This window comes from Salminus brasiliensis, chromosome 15 (genome assembly GCF_030463535.1).
Source record: "Salminus brasiliensis chromosome 15, fSalBra1.hap2, whole genome shotgun sequence".
Classification (NCBI taxonomy): domain Eukaryota; kingdom Metazoa; phylum Chordata; class Actinopteri; order Characiformes; family Bryconidae; genus Salminus; species Salminus brasiliensis.
This window is the reverse complement of record NC_132892.1, coordinates 8,213,107-8,231,148: the sequence shown is the minus strand read 5'-3', so window position 1 is coordinate 8,231,148 and position 18,042 is coordinate 8,213,107.

Below are 18,042 nucleotides of genomic sequence, written 5' to 3'. Positions count from 1 at the left end.
CAGCTCAGGGGCCTGAGGGAAACTGAACATTTGTTCCTGAACCTTATTTCCCCAAATCACAGAGCTTGTTTGCCTCCACCCCTCTCTCTTTTCTTTACTTTGGGTCTGGTTTGATTAACCTTGGGTTATGGTGTGTTTACCTGATGTTCGGTCCAATTTAGCCACACAGCCCAACTTGTTAGGCAGCCAGCAAGATGTCAAGAGCTCCTAAAGGGTTTCTTCTAACCCGTGAACATGAGACAAAGGACATGGAGAAAAAGAAGCAGTGGGAATTTATGAGTGATTGGTGTGAACTTCTGAAAAGCTTCTAAAGGGAAAAAAACTCTGTGGCTGCAGTGGCTATTAGTGGGACCTGACAGTTTCATCAGAAAGCATCCCAGGGGATTCTCACAGTACCTCATTGAAACCATTGCTCAGGCAACTCAACTCTTGTCGCCTTGGCAACCTTCTTTCCTTTATAACAGTTGATCATTACTATTGCAGAGATTTCTTTGGCTTGGTCTCCCCCTTTCTTATCTTCTAATCTGATTCCTAGGGACGGGTCTGCTCTGTAGTGGCATTGTGACTTGGCTCCACAACAGTGCGCTCTCATGTTTCACTGGTATGGGCCCACAGGAAAAGGGTCTTCCTCTCCCTTTCCCTTGCCTTGCCTTTTTTTCTCTTTATTTTTTCATTTCTTCTCCTTTTCACTCTCAAATTGCCCTTTTTATTTGTACTCCCTGTTTTGATTTAGGCTAAATTTAATGAAATGAGTTTAGTACATCTGTAGAAAAGTCTGTTAGTGATGCAGGGGTATTAACCATGGCATATTGGAGAGAAACTGGCAGTAGTTACAAAGCATAGGCTAGCTTTCAGTATTCACTTTCATCGACATAAAATGGCACTATTTAAATTACCTTAATTTCAGTTTGAACAGAAGAACAACCTCTTAATGTGGAACATAACCACTGTTATTTTATTACTACTGTTATTTGCTATGTTCCTTGATTTGTGCTTTGCAATTAATGACAGCTAGTATTCTAAAATGATATTTGTGGAACTGATGAAATAATTAACAGCTGCCTTAAGAGACAAAAACACACAATCATATGTTGTTACACTTATTTAAAAAAAAAGGTTACGTCTTGGTTGTGTCTGAAATGCAATAAATGCTTACTCATGCAGTATTTAAAGACAGAAATGTACAGAGTCATGTCCTAATCAAAATGCTGCCTAAAATAGTACATTTATCTTATCAATTTGTGAGGGCTGCGTAGATGTGTCCTTCATTGTCTTATTAAGCCCATGACAATTATTTATTTTTGACAAGAAATTGTCAGTTTCACTTTTTATGTCTAACTATTTTAATGTTTAATGTGTGTGATGAAGGTACCTACAGCTGACAACTGCTGTCACTATCCTGGCAATTTCATAATGCATTGGTGCCTTCGAAGTTTATCTCAAGTGAAATTTGGTTGTAGGTACCTTCATCACAATGCTGGCTTCTAAGGTACTGACTTATGAGGCAGCATAGGCAGCAAGGCATCGAAGCAGCTTCTGTTTCTGTGTGTTTTTGAACACCCATGTCTCATAAATCCTTAAAATGCAATTTTGAGTAGCAGTCAAAATGCAGTCTGCATCAGGTTTTCTATATGAGATGCGATATTTATAGTTGATCAAATTGACATTAACAAGGAACAGAAAGAAAATCATAGAAAGATACAGTGACGATTCCAGCTTCTATGGTGCCTTGGACAAACCCCCTCCTCAACTCTTTTTTTTTTTTTGGCAAATGCCTCTGCATTGCCTGATTTGCCTCCCTACTTCTAGTTACATTAAATTCATTAAGTTCAGTCCAACAGCAAAATATAGGTGCAATTTGCACTTGCAAGCAGTACAAAGTATGCCAAGTTTGGACTGGTGCACTTGGTAGTATTGGCTTGGCAAGTTCGACTCAGGAACACATCAGGGCATTCGGATTGTATTTGGCTTGATGTGAACTGTACTTGGGCTGTAACTGATGACGTTTCACAAGTCTACAGAAACACAAGTTCAAACAAGAATACAGACTGAGATCAGCCGGAGAGAAGAAAACTTCAGAGGGTTAACTTGGGTAACACTCCTTTCCTAGTTCCTACTTTTTAGTGGGAGACATAATCAGGGCGCCCTCTCTACTAAAATACATTTTCTCACTCTCATAACCAATAAGCAATCAAAATAAAGAATATTTCAAGTTTCAAAGTAAATTACAGTACATTTTTATTTGTTGAAATTTAGTTTTATTTATGAGATTTAGTAGTTATTTATTGAGATTTGTTTAATATTTTCTGTATTTTTTGGTTTGTTTGTTTTGAGTCAAACAAATTTGTATAAGTGTGATTCTGTTGTTTTCTTCTGATACTGTGTGTGTTGACAGTTTGAAGTACGTTAAGAGACGAAGTCTGCAGCAGGACGTGTATCGTTTAAGGGGGGAACTGTTCAAAACTCTTAACTCCTTCTTCCTTATCCATGTGGAGAGGCTTTCCAGCAGCTTCTCTTATTTACACGTTATGTGTTCTTCTGAAGCGCCTTGCTCCTTTCTGCTCCTTTCATTTTGGAATTCTTTCTCTTCTTTCTCTTTCTTCTCTTCTCCCTCCATTTCCTTTGCGAGCCAGCCCATTCTCCCTCCGTTTCAACAGGATCTTACAAATGGAAATCTCTTCCACATTCAGGGAGTGGAGTTCTTCTGACCCCCTGAGCATCTGCTTTAGCTCTTTTTCTACTCTCCTTCTGTCTCTTTACTGTTTTTTCTGAGCATCCTTTGTCACCATCTCAACTTTCAGTTGCCGAATTGCCTTTTCCTTCCAGATCAGTTTTAATAGGGTAGTGCTCAACATTGGTCCAAAGCTAAAGAAGTCCTCCTCCTCCTCCATTTTTCGATCTCGGCCCATGCTTTCATCCTTCTGCTGCTCTGCGGTCAGTTTCTCAATCAGGCATGTCGTGCTTTTCTCTCTTTCTGCCCTTCCAGCGTTTCTCAGACGGTTGATGTCTCTCATCAAATAAGGCCGTAAGTCTCCAACAGGTGGTTCATTTTACAGGTGTGCTCCTGAAGCCTATCCAGTTTTTCCCAGGTCTCATTCCACGCCATCTGTAGGCATTAGCTTGAAGATGAGAAGTCTTTGTTAGTCTTAAGGTAATCTATTGACATTATTATTAAGTGTTCTATATAATCCCAGTCCATCCTGCTGTCTTCAACAGGTGACTGTTCCACTGCACAGCAGAAGCAGAAATGAGTGATAAACAGGGTTAAATATAAATAGGATTGATAGCATATAAATATATATAGGATTGACCATGTGACAAAACCTTCCATTTTGATACTTTTATTTTAACCTAACCTAGTAACATAGTTTTAACATCATATTAACATCTATAAACAGTTACAATAAGCTCTCCGTGCTCTATGTTTTTGCATTGTATCTTTCTAAATGTAGTGAACATTTGATATATACAACCTTCCAAAGACCACCCAAACACAGCTTTAATACTGTTAATACCCAAAGTTGACCCCCAACCACCACTAGATGGAAGCATATCATACTATTACTACTACTATTACTACATACTATTAATTATAGTAATGTATTAAGTAACTTATTATTAACATACGTTTTTATATTGACAGATCGCTTTTTATGAGTGAACATTTCTGCAACTGAACAGTCTTAAAGGCAGGCCGCTTCTACAAACAACTCCCACAGAACATTCAAAATCTCACTGGATTTCTCAAAGTCTTTCACAGGTTCTGTCAGGGTTGTCAGGTATCATTGATCAACAAGGAGTAGGTTGGAGCAAACCAGAGATTTCTCATTAAAAATCTCAATCAAAAAAAGATAAAATAGTATTTATAAGTAGCATTTTTAAACACATATAGGATGAGGGTTTTTATTAAATCCCGGATTAAACCTAGGTCTTTCTGTTAGGTTTTTCCACCACCTTCCATAGTTTGAAATATCTGCTGAATTGGAGTCTGTTTTTACTATGTAAGTAAAGATCTTATAACATTATATTATTATAACTATGTACACTATATTAAAAGTATTCCCCCCGATTGTCAGACAAGTACTGTTCTCCTGGCCACCGCCAAACCCAGACTTTACGTAGCCTTCCTCTTTGTGGTTCAGTTGCTGTCGCTCCCAACTGCTTCCACTTTGTTATAATACCTGACAGTTGACTGTGGAATATTTAGTAGCGAGGAAATTTTATGACTGGACTTGTTGCACAGGTGGCATCCTATCACAGTACCACAATGGAATTCACTGAGCTCCTGAGAATGACCCATTCATTTACAAATGTTTGTAGAAGCAGTCTGCTTGCGTAGGTGCCTAAGGGGTGTAGCTCATTATATGGTATTTGTTGAAATTTATAACACAAAGACTCTGTGTAATTCCTTCCCGTTGTGGCAGTTAATTGAACAAATAATGCAAATAACTTGACTGTTCACTGCTATTAGACTAAATCTGAGCAAAACATATGGCTATGTCAGATTCCGCTGTTTGACCCAGTTCCACTGCGAGCCACGCATGCCCATGACATAACAGTGCCACCACCATGTTTGACAGATAGTATGCTTCAAATCAAACTAAGAAGAAAGCTAAAGTGGACTTTAGCAACATCACCTGGATCTCGGGCTATCTGGCAGACAGATCATGGCGTATGCTTTTCAAAAAACTTGTGTCTGACTGGGTGGCGAGTAGTAGGAGCTTTGCAAAGGACAGTGCTATCTCTGTTCTAATTCACACTCTGCTCATTCAGATACATGCCATCTACAGAAATTCTGTGACAACTCTGCAGTGGTGGGGTGTGTCAGTGAAGGACAGTACAGGTCTGTTATAAACACCTTCTCTGAGTGGTGTGGGAGAAACAACCTGCAGTTCGACATGGCTAGGACAAAATAAATTGTTCTGGAGTTTAGGAGAACCATACTCCCTGGTGACATCTGTTTCTGTGCTGGAGGCAGAGATGTTGGAGACTTACACATATCTAAGGTTACACCTAAATTGAAACTGGACTGGGCACACCACTGAGGCCAGTCTGCGGAAAGTCACAGAGCAGATTCTTCACCCTAAATGAGAACCTTTAGTGTCTGCAACAAGATGCTATGCATCCTCCACCAGTAGCAAAATGGTTGCAAATGCAGTCTTTGGTATTGTGCATGAAGGCACAAAAAAGGGGATTTTAGGAAGCTAGACAAACTATTTAGGAAGGTTGACCAGGTCATTGTAACCAGCCAGATTGAGTATGCTGGCCAAACTGAGGCACATGCTGAAGAGTGTCAATCTTTTCATTGTATCTTTGTATCTGCAACTTTCTTTGCTCATTTTGACATTGGTCACTTCAATACCTTGAGTTGTGTTGTACATTAAAGTGACATGATTTTCACTTGGGGTTGCAACTGATTTACCTTAATTCTTATTTACAGGACACTTTAAATAACCAGATAATTTTCATTGTATACCAGTGTATACACACTGCATTTTTTATACAGAACCGTTTTTATGCTGAACTGTACATGCTGGTCATGTTGAATGCAAGCCATATGAAATGCTGCTAATTCCTGTTTCCATATCTGCATGTATTTCTGATAGCTGCCCCATTCCTAGCCTTGTTCCATATTTTGTATATTTGTATTGTATATGTGTCTTACTACACTCCTGTTTACACTTGGCATTACCATGGGTTTTGTATCCGGAAAGTATCTCATACTTGTCATAAAAAATATACTTTTTGAATAATAATTCATATTATAAAATTAAAATTTGAATGAATAAAAATCATGAGTGCGAGTGCACACTTGCATACACACAAACACACATGAAAGAGAGGATGAGGGAGACAGAAACTAAGATCCACACTAATAATTAATCATATTAACAGTTTTTACTACAGCCGTATTCACGCTTGCCTGGCGAAATCCAGTCACAGCATTCCATTTCTGTTTACTGCAAATATGGTTTGAGTTATCCGATCAAAATCTGATCACAGTGCATCTTGAGAGTGTTTACATCTGGTTTTTCATGCAAACAAGTGAAATTTTAACCAATCCCATCACCAAAAAATGCATGTTAATTCCAGGCCCTAAAGCACTCTATTATACTTTATTTAATACCTTGTTTAGCTTTCCTGCATTTATATATTAACACCACTCCAGCTGCAACCACCAGGAATACCATAGCATTCACTAAGCAGCACCATAGCAACCACCTAAAATACCACAACAACCACTCAACATAAATAGTATAATATAACATAAATATTAACAAAATATTTTATTACGGCAAAGACATTTAGGGAGAAATTGAGGAAATTGAGACCTACTTAAGGCTTTTGCATATACACTTAACAACAGAGAGACGTCCCTGCACCATCAAATGTTCCATTACTTCCCCTCTTAATCATTTTCAGTTTGTTTATGTATTCAAAAATCTATAGAAATACCCTTTATATGCTACATTAATCTAAAAACTATGACTGTAGATGCATTTTAAAATAACAGAGCCTTAGACTATGTACTGTAACACAACATTTTAATTAGTGCAAGTGCAAGATTATCATTAAAACATGGTCCCGGATTGCTGTTGTGTTTTTTTTCTGAGTCACATGTGTCATTCAATATAAAACTGAGATGGTTGTTAGCAGAGGTCTGAAGCCAAGAAAGAATACAATGAAGCTTGGCACAGCTCAAAGCTAGAATCTGCTGAATGCCTAAATTAAATCATATTTTCTGCTTTTATTTCATTTTCAGATTCATGGTTCATTTCATTCTTTGAAAAAGGCTCTTGTATTTCACATTCTCAACTTGTCCTGAAGAGATGAAAGAGGCCAGGGTTATGAATTAATGAAGTATTACAGTGAGCAGTAATGAATGCTTAAGCTTGTGGATTCACATTCATATCAAACAGAATCAGAATCAGTTTTCTCTTCATCAAGTATGAGTTGTACGATGGATTTCTCCTGGTCCAGATATAAACAAAGAAAGAAGCTCCAAAATGCTGAATATGCATTTCTTACAGGGAACAGCTGACATGTAATGCAACATGTTTTTATATTTCCATAACAAAAACGGTATTTATCATCATAAATTATTTACACCTTCTATGTGTAAAGGCCATTCCAAAGTACAGTCTTGTGAAAGAAATTGAGACACCCCATAAAAATATTTGCCTTATGTACAATATTGAGAGATGGCGGTAATACAACTAAACAGCTTCTTTCTGATCCTTCCTTCAGATCTCACCAAGGTGATATCACTCACTTCAACAATCAAGAGCAAACCAAACGAAATGTCTGAGGTTTAAATAAGATTGGCTCCTGCAGAATCCTCTCTCACAATGATCTAATCATCTGCAGCTGATGTGGCCTTTTCCCCACAAGAAAATGTCATTTATATCATTTACATTTTACTATTTCCAATTATTGTAAGAATACACATATTCCATTTTATCTGCGAGCATCCCTCAATATAGTTAAAATGAAGAATCTGTATGTTTTAGCAAATTTGTAAAAAAAAAAAAAAAAAGGCAAAGGTTAAGATGTCTTTTTTCACATGAAACAGTGGTAAATATGTGCAATGGCTGGTATATACAGTTATACTATGACCTTTGAAATTGTGTTTAGTAGGTGCCTAGATACCATATGTACAGTTCCAATGATTACAATTACAATGAGTGCAACCTCTTACAGGTAATGTTGAGCACACAGTACTCCTTGAATTGCATTACAGTTGCATCAAGGAGTTGTATCTTCAAAGTTTGTATTTTCATTTTTGGATAAAAAAATCATTTTCCCCGGAATGTTCCAAAGACTAACCAGCTGTAAGTAAGTCTGTTGTATTGCACTTGGTTCTGTAAAGCTAATAGTAAAGGTGTGTGGAGAGATAAGCACCTTGTTGTGCATTTGTGCATGCTAATCTATTTAATCCTCGAGAAAACGTCACTATTCTTTTCATTGGGATGTTTATTTATTTATGCACATGTTTTTGGTCAGTGAAGGCAGACGGAACCATTCTGAACCACTCTCCCTAAATGATAAGCTCTGGTTGCAAGTTCATTAGGTTAGGAATAAATGTGATTCTCAGAGTTCATGCACATTCAAGCCAGAAAATTTGTTCATTACATTTAATAGGAGGACATAAAAGAATGGAAATATGTTTGGTTTCAGTTTTTTCTTTTTAAGAGAACCACTATGACTTGACTTGACTTGAATATTATCTTTTAAATCAAGCATTTTTGTTTTCCTAGTTTGTCAGTGCTTACTCATTATCACGTGTCTTGATCACATTGTCTTTATCTGCAGCTGTAACTCCCAAGGTACATTTCACATAGAGCACTCAGTACCTTAAGCACAATAATATATATGCACAACACAATACATGTGTATTTGTGTTCATTTCAATTAAGATAAAATTTGGAACCTTTTTTTTATTAACATTTGATCCAGAGACATGGGACTGAGGGCCAGAGTACAGCATAATTTGTTGTTTTCCTTGCTCAAACATGCCTCCTAAACCTAGCAGTTAGGTAAGTTCAATCAAGTGAACTTGACCAGGAAAATCACAAAATTGACACATTTGGTCTATTTCTTTTTATTTATTAAGAAGTAGTAGTTAATAATGTCAGTTAACACTCTCTCTCTCTCTCTCTCTCTCTCTCTCTCTCTCTCTCTCTCACACACATACACACACACACACACACACACACACACTAAGACTGCAGTTACCATAGTGATACTCTCAAGTCCACTACAATTCCCAAAATACCATGCAAATCCAGTGGCTAACAGCATGTAAAATTTGTGCACTACCCTAATTATGCGTACTGTACACAGCATACTCTTCTGCATACTATCCTATAGTATGGACAATCTAGGTCCAATTGATCAAAATGCTCAGCTAACATCCAAATTTGTAACCTAATTTCATTAACGTACACAACTGTTTGCCATGTGTAGGCAACAACTACGACAAGAACACAAACTTTACAAAAAAAGTAAACTGTTTTGAATTAAATTTATAAAATGAAAAATCAAATGAAAAGGTGCTTTGATATTACATATGTAAAATAACATAAACCTTTAAAACAGAAATGCATATTATTTCCAATGTTATTTTATTATATTAGAATAAAAAACAATATTGCACTGTATATTTTTCATAAACCAATGTGCTCTTGACCTGATTGAGTTTCTGCTAATTCATTATTACTGTGCTTATCCACACAGAATTGGACTGTAAATTCACACCTGGGCCATGTCATACAAGAATCGGACTGAGCAGATTGTACCAGTACATCGGTTCCTGAGTATAATATGGAAATTGGCCCAAGCCTCTTGTGCTAGCACCCAGTTGCTGAGTATAATATGGGAAACGGCCTGATCTGCTTATGCCAGCACCCTGATCGGCGAGTATAATATGGAAATCAGCCCGAGCCACTTGCACCCCAATTCCACATGGCCAATGGTGAGTCAATAGCAGATCCTTTGCTTCAAGCATTGGTCCACATGCTGGAATATTAAAGCCAAGTGTTTTCTGACATTTTAATGAAATTCAGTGTTAAGTAAAACGAGAAAAGGTGAAACCACATTCATCGCATTTGCTTCCGTTTTCTCTCTCTGCTCCTTTCACACAAGTAGTCTATATTCACACATAGTCTACATTTAACCCCCCCCCCCCAAAGTTAATTTAAGTTAAGGCTTCTTCTGTTTGATCCAGCTCCTTTCCTTCATGAGCCAGAAACTAATTATCATCACACCATCTAGCTGGCTGTCCCAGTGTCAGCAGGGATGAGAGAAGCTGCTCCTTACAAAGTGACTTTAAGTGGAGGATACATGAGTGCATGCTAGCCAGGAAGCCTTTTTGAGATTTTACAGTGACATCACTGCAGGCATGCCCAGAGAAGACGGACAACTTAGATGAGGCAAGGGTTGGTGTAGCATACTGGAGTTTGATTCCCTGGCTGGACAAGCACACCATGCTACAACAAGTCCTTAGGCAAGACTCCTAACATTACTTTCTCTGAATAAGAGTGTCAGTTTAATGGTGTAACTGTAAATGTACCACAGAAACTTCAAACCTTAAAAGAATGGACAAGGATAAAAAAAAAATAGTCAAAAGAAAATGTAAACACTTTCATAAACAGTAGTTATTTACCATTTCAGATGATGGACGGTATTTTTAGGTTTGAATTAGCATTACTCTTTGGCACACTGCGACCTGCGTATCAAGACTTTTCACAAGCTGCCTGTACCTAAAAAGCTTCAAATGTCTAGCTTTTCATATTGATTTCATGTCAGTGTTTGCTTTTACATGCTGTGTGTAGATTTTTACAGCTTTAATCGTGCTGTTTAAATCCCACTTTTTTTCAGTACTTCTACTGTTCTACATGTACCAGCATCTACAGCAACCATTGGTCAAACATTTTACCAGAAAGAAAGAGAGAGAGAGAGAGAGAGAGAGAGTATCTATATAGACTTGACCTGTGTAGCAACCCCTGCATGCATACGTCCTTGAAGGTGTTCTTGACCTGACTGGAGGTTCTAAACTTTTACTCTTTTCTTTTTAACAAGAAGCTTTATGTAATTAGAGTCCTAGCACTGGTATCACTGTGTGGTAGGGGAAGCCCTAGTTAGTGGGTGGAAATTTGACTGAAATTGGGGTAAAAATTGATTAAAAGTATGAATAAAATCATTTCTTCAGGTTATTTAAATGGTGGTTTGTTAAAATTGTTCTTTCTACAATTTCCACATTTTGGGGTAACTGCTACCAGTAATCCACACATTGCTCTTGCAGCCAATAATGCTTTTACACTGTGCCAGTTAAGGGAATGGGTGAAAACTGTAGGAGGTGGAAGGTGCTTCAGTCAGTTAAAGTTGTGTCATAGAAAGCATGAATTGTGTTTGCTACCATGTTTGACACTTTGACATTTGAGCAACATTAAGAAGCAACCGCTTGAAAATCATTGAGCTCTTAAAAAAATGCCTGCATAGGTCCAATCAAAACAAGAAAACCTTATATATTATGTTTCAGAAGAGTTATAGTGACCAGATGTAATCATGGTCTTTGTGGTTTCCTAACAAGTCCTGGTCTTGCTCTAATACTGATGTCATTTCCTCACAACCGATCCAACAGTTCTTACTGGGATCATACTTTGTATTTACTATGTTGGAACCTTCCTTTTTCTATACCTTTAAATTAAGAGGGCCTGTCCAGAAAAGGGGAATTTGGGAATGATTCACAGGTTGAGGCCAATTGTAGTAGTATTGTATGTCTCTGACAGTTATATTCACAGTTGCTAGTGCAGACAAGTGATGTCATTTCCTCATACAATTCAATGCTCAGATCAGGTTGTGAAGACCGCGTCTTGCATCCCCAAAACTAACATGGACATCTTGCTCTTTGCTTCATCTTTTCCTTCTCAAAGAAACCAGGATATCACTGGAAGGAGTGCACAACAAATTGCAGCAAACGTCTTTAAAATCCATTCTGATATTTGGTGTTACAAAGCATTTGACCTAACACAAATCCAGTGAAATGGAAAAGTGGACAGAGATTGAGGCGACCCAATTAAACTTCAAAGCTGTGGTGGTGTCATTTCTACAAACCTGATCTCATCCTCCATCTGTGTGACCTTCACTGCCCCGTCAGTCCGCTTCGATGTCATACCATCCTGACCTTTTTCAGACTAGCGTTCTTATCTTTAATATGACATGATAAAATGACGCTATTTTCTTCTCTTCAGAAGCTATAAAAAGCGAAGGAGGAAATTCTTATTCCTCTGGTGGAGAGGGAAGAGAGGAGAAGAAGAGGAGGAGAAATTGGGGGAGGTGGTAAAGGGAAAAAATGGAATGGAGGTGATTCAGAAGGTTCTGGAACCGGTTGATGGATGGCGTCTCGCTGTTGAGGCGCTGACAGCAATGATGCTTAATGTTTGCATAGTCCCACCATGAACATGAAAAAGAGGTAAATGATTTGTTGCTTTTCCCTGTGATTAGCACATAGTCTCTCTTTTTCTGTTTCTTTCCACCAGGCTTTTCTTGTTTCAGTAACAGTTTACTGTAAAAAGTTGTAAAGGAATATTTGAGGAACACTTAAACCTAATATCTCATCTGTTCCACATGGCTGTTAAGCATGTAGAAAGAATGCTTGGTGGTTAGTAAAGAAATCTTTTTTTTTTTTTTTTTTTTTAGTGTCATTGGATGTTGCTTTCAAGGAACAAGGAAATGTGTCAATTATTGTCCATGGTAACCAACTGAATAGACTTAACCACACACATACATGCACACACACTCCAATAAAGGTTGCTGAGTGGCTGTTGGCTTCATTTATTAATGGGCCATAACAACAAAAAACTCTCTTGGTTACTAAACTAAATCAGCCTGAGGCTGAGATGTTTGTTTTCTAAACCATACAGTGTTCATCTGGGATCAATGAGGCTCAGTCTTCCCAGTAGGGCTTACAATTCTCGAACCAATTATGAGTGCCCTTGCTCCTGGAAAATGTGTATGATGTGTACAAATAAAAAAAAAACCTGAATAAATGCAGAAACGCTTATTTTATTTGAAAAACAGGATAAACAAAGAAACATATGTTTTATATGTATTATATAATTACTTTCTACAAATAGAAGTAAACATACTCAGTGTACATAACCAATATTGACATGCTGTTCCAATATTTATAGGCATTTGGCATTTGGACACAATGTGTGTTTTATGTGAATTTTAGTACCTGTGACACATGCTAGTCATGGCCATGAGATCAGATAAAGCCTATCATTTGCATTAAATTGCATTGTGTTAATAGCCAACATTTTGTTTAATACTATCTAGCATTAAATTTGCAATTATTGATTAAAAGCCATTTGCTCTTAAATGAAGTGAATTATTTTGAAAAGAAAGTCAACTAGTATTGTAGAAGTCTTAGACACCTGAGAAAATGAGTTTACTTGTTCATTATATCAGATAAAAATAACAGCAATACAATAAGTATATCCAATTTTCTCCTCTAGAAATGTTGGGATTTACTGTTACCATTAAAAACCTGGTTTAAATAATCAATTCCTTACTACATTAAAGCAAGTGTGCTGCTAATGGTACTAAAAAATCACAGCAATGTTTTACCATTCTTAGCCAATGAGTAAATTGTAGTTCTCTGCACTGAGAATTGTTTCATTGTAAAAGCATATTTGTTTACCATATTTCTGCTAAAAGACTGTGATTGTAAACATTGTAGGTGTTTATTGGGTGAATTAAATCTAACAGATGTTACTACACTCATCAGCCACTTTATCAGAATCATCTATCCTGCAAGTCCATCATGCTTGTGTACATTTAGAAACTGTAGCCCATCTGTTGATGCATACTTAGAGTAAGTCCAAAGCAATTCCAAAATATAAAGCAGTTTAACTAGTTTTATTCAACTGAGACACTTTAAATAAAAGCAGTGCAAAACAAACTTGTAGTTTAGATTAACATAAGCAATTTTAATGAATATAAGCAATAACCGATGAACATAAGCATAAGCGATATTAGATAAACATAAGCAATAACTTTTTATTAATAAAATGTTTAGTACTTAGTGGCTAGTATGGTCTGCCATTATAGGACATTCATTCCATCTCATGTGCACTCTTTAACAAACATTTTTCTGCAGCATTTCTCATTTTATGTGCTATTATGTTTGCGCATGCCACATTTTGATTTTCAGATTTTCAATTAAAATTATGTAATGAAAATCTTGTTAATTACATAATTACATAAGGAAGAAACTGAAACTGATTGTTTAATGAGAAGCTTTGTGCATCTGTACTTTTGTCAACTGTGGACATTACACATTTAAATTTTACACTGACTTTACACTATGCAATTTCAGTTCCACAAGGGAAGTTGTCAGTACAAGCCACTGCTGTTTGTCTTTTTTATATATTAAGGGACTGCTGTAGTGTTACGAAAATGCCTCTTGAAAAGCCTGATGGATTTATTTGGTAAAAGCTGAAATGCTCAAATGTTAGGTTTGTTAAGGTCAGCACAATTCAGTGTGCTTATTTCACGGAGGGGGCTTGTAATTATAAAAGCATAATAACACAGCCTTAGTGCCATAAAATGTTCGATCAGCCCAATAATTCAGACACATTTTGAATCAAACTGAGAGTAAATGGCAGAAACCATTACTTGTTGAGCTTTCTAACCTTGTAACTTATTTCTTTCTTTCTTTATTCATTTATGTATTTATTTATTTATTTATTTATTTATTTATTTATTTATTGGTACAACAAGCAGCAGCCATTTAAGGAAAATGGAAAATTTTCATATAGAACAATGGAACCCTGACAAAGACCATTTGAATGCTGGTTCTTTGCTTGGTTAAAAGGGTTATTTGAATACATATACTAGAAATATGTAAATACCTGTAAAATCCTTTAGAAATTGTTATGTATATATAGCACCAAAAAGGGTTTCACCACTGAGACAAGTCAAAGAAGTAGTATATAATAGAGTATACATTATATAATAATATGTAACATTATTATTTAATGAATTTGAAAAAACAATGTCTTATTATCTTGTCTATCTATCTATCTATCTATCTATCTATCTACGTACCTATCTATCTATCTCTATGCCTTTCTGTCTAGCTAGCTAGCAATTTAATCTATTTATAAGGAAAAGAGAAAAGCAGCTGTTTCTTAAGTGACTGTCAGTTCAGAGACAATGTCAGTGAGAACAGTCTGTCCACAACTGCAGAGAGAGTAATAATAATGAGCTTGAAGTGCATTCTTTCTCATTACAAAAGTGAATGCACATTTGAGAGTTAAGTAATGTAAAAACTACAACCACAATGGCCAACAGTGTGGTGGATAAAAAGAATGAGATTAGTTGTTTATTATCATATAGTCCATGAGTAGTTTCATACACCAAGAAATAAATAGAGGCCTGAATGCTTGACCCAAACGTAAACTGGTAACAAAATGGTCTTGTTGTGATATATTTAATTCAAATCAAGACGGAGCATGCAAGAGCAGACATGCTTTATTAAAGAATAGCACACCTTCGCAAAAGTCAGAACACCACCAAGAAGAGTAAGGCAAAACAGAGAATCCAAAGCAAGCCATAGCAATGGTACAAACAGCTCAGAACTCAGACAATGTAACCAACCAAATGTCTGTGCTCTGGCCTGTCGGTAGATCCATAGGATACCCCAAAAAACCACAACATTGAGTGGTCCAGAAACGCTGAGCAATGTCAAACAAAATATAGAATTAATAGTCAGCTAAGCATTAGAGGGAGATAACCAAAAGTGTCAAAAAAGATTTAAAACTTATTTAAAGAAAAGGTAAGTGGTCACGTTACATATGTTGCATCTTGTAGAATCCTGGCTTTTCCCACTTGCAGAGGCCACTTTAATTTCTCAGTTTTCGATCTTACTCAAATACAGAAGGGGGCTAGGCTGGAAGACTGACAATTCATGTAGAAATAATGTGCATGTTTGAATCAAGTAAATGCATGACTTTCGAGCAGGAAGATAATCACACATGCTTAATTACCTGGCATTTTAAAAAGCACATAGCTGCCACTCAAACTAGTGCCTATGGTGTCCATTGTCTAGGACTAAATGTGTCACTATTGAATTTACCTTATAGTTTGCCAGGAACACTGAACTTCAGCAAAAAAAAAAAAAAAAAAGATCCTTTGTTCAATGGACAGTTATAATTGGTTCATTTGCTTAAGGAATGACCCTTGGGCTTAGCAGTCTAATGAATCCTGCGCAATGGTGCCCTTTGGATAATGAAAGTAGCAGGATTTCATTATTGTAAGTTTATTACATTTTATTTCAAACATGTGCATATCTAATTTCATCAACATTAACTACTGCCATGGTCTTTTTCTCTTTTTAAACTGACATTTGGAGAAAATGTGATTGTAAACATAGATTAATTAGACTCTGATAGAAAAAAACAAACGCACATTATTCAGAGCAAATATGGTCCAAGTGTGTGTGATGGTACAATAAGAGAAACACACTCGATAGAGATAGGCTTTAATACAGTGTGAGGAGGATGTGGATACATACATTATAACATGTTCCATACGAACAGCACCTTAGAAAATCTTATGAAAGCACTCATATGAAAGAATATTTAGGGGTTTTATATAGAACCATGACAACTCAGAGAACCCTTTGGATGTGTAAGTGTTTTTGCCTGGTTTAAATGTTCTTTGGTTGGGAAACCTTTTGTAAATTGCTCTATTTAAAAGGGTTCCACATAACACCTAAAAGGGTTCCACTGTCATTACAGGTGAACGCTGTTCAGTAATACAGAGCTCTGTTTTGCTCAGAGTACTTAGCTTAACTTTTACACAGTGAAAGTGATTTTATATACAGTACTCTCCATAATGTTAAGGACTTAAGCCTTTCACAGGTGTTTGTTATAACCCAAGCATGTTCAATTGCTTAATTAGTGCAGATATTTAGCATCTAGTCTTGATTCTAGGCTTTTGAACATGTTTGCAGTCTTGCTCTTTGGACCAGAGCTGTGTCAATAAAAGGCAAAGAAACCATTAAAAAGCTGAGAAACATAAACAAAACTGTAAACACAGTAAACACACACACATACACACACACACACACACACACACATATATATATATATATATATATATATATATATATATATAGATAGAGAGAGAGGAAAAACATCATTTGTAAAGGGTGAAAGTGTAAATATATATTTACATTTGCATTTATTTATTTACTTATTTACGTAGCGTGTATCTTTTCTTGTGGTTAGTACCTGAACAGGTGAGAGCTAGTCCTCGGAGAGTTAAACATGTAAAAGAAGATAACTCCATTTTCCCTCTCTTGCCTCTTCATGGAAATATAAAGAGGATCGTAGGGGGACATAAATTACTGTCGCCACCGCGCTGGGTGCTTCAGCTGCTCATTAGCAGCAGAGGGAAATGTTGTAATTACTGTGACAGAGTGCTAACCCGGGACCCATCTAACTTCCTGGACCATGTGACATGCATTGTGCTCTCTGACTCCATTTTACATGTGCAAGAGAAGTGTGTGTGTGATTGCGTGTGACAAAAATGTCCCATCTTTGCTAGAAAAACTAGGGTGATCTATAAAGTCATGAGCAGCAAAATGGTCCCCCATTTGTGAAATACATTTGACAAAAGCAATGTTCATGATTCAAGGAAGCATCAAATGGGAATTTTGACCATATTTAGACAGATATTTTTACAGTTTCGCACACACCATAGAATAGTATGTGTAGGTCACAGAATTCACACATATATAATATTAGTTTCATCTCTTTCTGTTGCTTAATAAAGCTTGCAACGGGAGCTAGCCAGTCAGTGATACCACTCTACATGGTAAGGTTAATTGTAATACTTTTCCCTGGGGAGGTCAATATAACAAAATGTTTTCCCAAGTAATTTCAGACTGTTTCTGTTGACTCATCTGTTACAAAATTTCCACACAATGTAAAAACCATCATGTTTCCTATTTAAAAATGAGCATAAGTACAGTTAGCCTGGGTTGACTGGCATTCACTTTGCCCCATAGCTAATTTCCTAACGTTTGAGGGCAGGATGCTCTAAGCCTATTTTACCATAGTGAGCTTATTCTAAAAGTGTGCCAAAGTTGCCAGAGTCTTGATGTGGCCTCTATTTACACCTTGCAAGTATGTTCTAAATCTCTCTGGGGCCACTTTAGCTATAGATGCCCTAGTTTGAGCCAATTGTGTAGTCATTTTACAGAGTTTTATAAAACTGGTACCTTGGACCTTTCTTCCGCTGCAAAGCCATTGTAAAAAAGGTCTGCAATTTAAGCTTCACACCAGCAGCAGGTCAAGGGTGCATTGTGTTAGGAATTATTCTGATTTAAAAGCAATTATGGCTTTTCAAGAACCAAATAAGGCTAATTAATGCCTGCTGTTTAACCTGCTGACTTCCATTAAGCGAAAGCCAAATGTAATAGCCCTACTGGCAGAGAGCAAATAAAAGAAAATGTTTATTCAGCCA